Here is a 4,285-nt window from a genome sequence, read left to right as displayed (position 1 = left end):
ATATATCTATTTATGTGTATATATTTTTTCATTGTATAAACAAAATCTCTTCTATATTTTTCATTAACTACTTTGTTAAATTCTGGGAAGTGTACAGTAAAGTCTGTCATTAAGACACTGATTTAATCAAGTCCTTAAAAATTTTTTGAAACCTTTGTCTTATGTAATTTATTGTTACATTGTTTTTTGTTTGAAGTTTCATAAGTCTTATTAAGCTTTTTTTTTTTGTTTTTGAGACAGGGTCTCGCTCTTTTGTCCAGGCTAGAGTGCAGTGGCTCGATGATAGCTCGCTGCAACCTCAAACCCCTAGACTCAAGTAATCCTCCTACTTCAGCCTCTCAAATAGCTGGGACTATTTGTGCCACCACAGCCAGCTGATTTTTGTATTTTTTGTAGAGAAGGGGTCTCACTATGTTGTTTAAGCTGGTCTCAAACTCCTAGCCTCAGGTGATCCTCCTGCCTCAGCTTCCCAAAGTGCTAGGATTACAAGTGTGAGCCACTGTGCCAGGCCTACTATTATTAAGTTCTATGAATTTTTTCTTTATTTGTAAAATATTCCCTTATGATTCATGCTTTTTGTTGACTTAATTACTTCTTTATCTGTAATTAATAATGCCTCCCTTGTTCTTTAGTTTTTGTTTTTACCTAACACATCTGTGTCCAGTTTAACATTTGTGTTCTTTTAGATTTTTGCTTTGTCTATGATACACAAATAGACAATTAGAAACACTCACACACTGAACACCCAAAGGCACATATATACAAATCATTTATTTATTTTTAGACAAGAGTCTCACTCTATTGCCCAGGCTGGAGTGCAGTGGCTCAATCAGAGATCACTATAACCTTGAATTTGTGGGCTCAAGCGAGCCTCCTGCCTCAGCGCCCCCAGTAGCTGGGACTACAGGTGCGCACCACCATGTCTTGCTAATTTTTCTATTTTTTGTAGAGATGGGGTCTTGCTCTTGCTCAGACTGGTCTCAAACTGACCTCAAGCGATCCTCCTGCCTTGGCCTCCCAAAGTGCTGGGATCACAGGTGTGAGCCACCGCTCCTGGTCGATACGGCATATTTAGATGAGCATTTCCCTCTGCCCCCCACATTCAGTATTCCATAGCCCCGGTCCATAGGCCAGCATCCATAGGTGGTGCCTCTGATTTCCTATGCTGGTATAGAGTAACTATTATAGAGATTAAAATACTGAATTGAGGTTCTGCTCTTAGTCATTGCTTTCTTAGTATAAATGATCAAATTGAACTTTGTATTAATATTTGAAAGAAGAAAGAGTGCACGATCCTGGAGTCCTAATGGTTATAGAAAAGGGAGGCAGTGCAGGAGCAAAGTGTGCAGAACCGAGTGGCTGTGAAGCACTGTGAGCCAATTTCACCACCTTCACAATTTTGTTTCAGGTCAGTTCTGGGCACAGGGCAGGGGTCCAGCCAGGTATGTTCTGTCTATGACACAGGCATGGGATGTCCTTAAGGCAGTAGGAAGCAGAGGAGACTCAGGGTGAGGGAGGACCTGATGTGGGAACAGTCCCTTGTGGCAGATTGGTCCTGGGTGACTGAACAGAGTCAGCATGTATCAAGGCACTGAAGGGAGTTCAGGTCAATGGTCAGCACCTGGACTTCCAAAGGAGGAGAACGGCCAGGGTAGTGGCGCCTGGCAGTAAGAAGTCCAAGGAGGCAGCTCTCAAGACCCAGGGTTTTCCTGGGGATAGAAAATGTCCCAAAGGTAAAATTAACCGAGTCTGAACAAACTGGCAGGGGTCAAGGCCAAGGGTACAGCTCCTGGGAAGAGCATTCCATGACCAGGAGCCCTTCCTTTGGCAGAACCCCTCTGGATCCTGGGGTAACACACAGAAGTCAAAGATTACTTTGGTTGACAGAATCTTAGATTTTGCTCATGTCAGCATACCTGGCATACCGTGAGACTAAGTTATTGTATGCTTCTCAGATCTCGGCCCAAGAAGAAATTTTTATAAATAAATATTCACATAGGAATGAATCAATTTCATAAACATATTTGATAAAAATGAATACATACTGAATGTATTATGGAATCATAGATTCATGGACTATTAGAATTTTGGAACTCGTGAACTTTTCTGTCCTGCCTCTCCTCATTGCTTTGATGGAGAAACAAACCCAGAAAAATAAAGTTGAGTGTCCAAGCCCAACCAACATGTCTGCGCTCCAAAGTAAGTTCCCCTTTCCCTGAGATCTCTCTCAGCCCAGAGACACAGGAACAAAGCATATTTAGTGTGTGTCTCTAATGAGGAGCTGTGGGGAATCAACCCTAGAGGCGCCCAAACTTGGCAACTATTTCTGCCCCGATCCCCGTGGAAATCCCGATGTCCAGGGATGGATGAAGCTGTCAACTTGCTCCCAATCATCCAAGCCCGGCCGGGGAGGGCCACGGGGTCTCATGCTAGCTGTCCTCCAGGGAGAACAGGCGCCTCGATCCCCACCCCAGCTGTGAAATTCCCACCATCCGGGGTCCAATGCCGAGTCTCAGAGACGGGGACTCCGTGAAAGCACGTGACGGCCGCGGACAGCAGCCGGGTAAGAGGCGCCGGGAGAGCCGGCGAGGGCGCAGCCAGCTCCCGCCGCAGACAGGTCCGCACGGGCTCGCGCGCACAGACTGACGTTTGGGAAAACAGACCCACTAAATCCCTTTGCGTCTAACCACGTTCAGGAGGGAGCGTCTCTCGTCTGCCACGTACAGCCTTCTCCAATCAGATGGGGCCGTCCTCTGCGGAACAGGCAAGCAGTGGCCACAGTGCAAATAGAAAGGGGAGCAGAGGGAAGGGAAGGAGACAAGGGGGCTTGTGGTGCGAGGATCAGGGGCGGCAGGCTCCTAAAAAGCTTGGCCAGAAGCTCAGAGACAAGAGCCACTCTTGCCCCACCCCAAAAGAGAGATTCTCTCAGACATCCACGACGCTGCGCTCCGCCCCTGACGCCCACCTCTATGCCACATGCTTCTCTGTGTTCATCCACCTTGGCCTGTGACCACATGAGGAAGGTGCCCCAAGGGAGGCTACTTGGATGCCCTGCAGAGCCACACCAAGGGCTGCTGGCTTGGGCTGGGTCCAGGGCCTGAGCAGCCTTAGTTTTAAGGTCCGGGAACATGGACACTCAATGCTGCAGGTATGTCAGATGTCTCCGCCATAGTCACTCGGTGACAGACTCGCAAGAGATTAAAGCAGGACAGCAGACTTCAACGTGTCTAAGTTGTAGAAACCGAACGTTCTTGCCAAGGGGGCTGGTAGGAGGACTCTCTCCCTCTAAGGAAGCCGAGTGGTAAGTTGAAGCAAAATCCAGAGGCTGGGTGGTGAGTGCCCACTCAGAGTAAGAGGCATTTACAATATGACCCACTCACTGGGAATCTCAGTGTGTTGGGGTTTAAACCATGAAATAATTGCATTTTTTTTTTTTTTTTTACTAGTAACTAATCTCCTACTGGCAGCTTCCATAAAAAAAAATGTCCTGGCAGATTCCAACGTTTTCAGCACGATACATTATAAAAATCCCTCTCAGTCAGAAACATCCTAAAACGTCAGACTCTCCTGCCCCACTCTCCCACAGTCTTTCTTGGCTGGAGGATGGGGTGGCGGGGGAGGTGGCTTGAGCCTCGGGCACCTTCCCCCTTTCTGTTCTAGAACCACTCTTCCGAGTTGGAACAAGAAGGAGAGGGGGGAATCCAGGAGGCGCCAACTTTCCTCGACCGCATAGGGGAGCTGCCCCTCCTCTCTTGGTGTCTGGGCTTTTCTGGCTGTCCCTGACTGGCTGTGGCAGGAATACGGGCTCATCTCTGAGGACTCGTGGCAGAGGGGTGTCCAGGAGCCACCTCTCTGTGAGGGTCTCTGAGGTGGGAGACTCAGCTCTCACTCACCACCGCCCTGAGAGCCCCACTTGAATGGAGGCTGTACTGCAGCGTGCAGTGTCTCATTGCTGGCTTCCCTTTCCTCACAGGCGGCACTTCTGCCTTGGGAACAGCCAGTTGTCTCAAGTCAGGCACCTTCCACGGGGCCCACCGGCTCACGCCCTGGTGATGGCCCTGCAAGCACACAGGGGCTTCTCCAACATCTCACCCTCAGCTCTACTCTCTCTTCTCTGCTCAGAGAAAGCAAAGTTTGATCAAGAAGTCCATTAGCTCAAGGAATGTCTTTCTTTTTTTTTTTATTTTTTATTTCAGGGTATTATGAGGGTACAAACATTATGGTTACACTTTATGTCTTTGCCTCACCCAAGCGAGCGTTAAAGGCATGCCCTTCCCCCCTACAA

This window comes from Propithecus coquereli, unplaced genomic scaffold, assembly GCF_000956105.1.
Source record: "Propithecus coquereli isolate 6110/MARCELLA unplaced genomic scaffold, Pcoq_1.0 Scaffold443, whole genome shotgun sequence".
Taxonomy (NCBI): Eukaryota; Metazoa; Chordata; class Mammalia; order Primates; family Indriidae; genus Propithecus; species Propithecus coquereli.
This window is presented reverse-complemented; position numbering follows the sequence as displayed.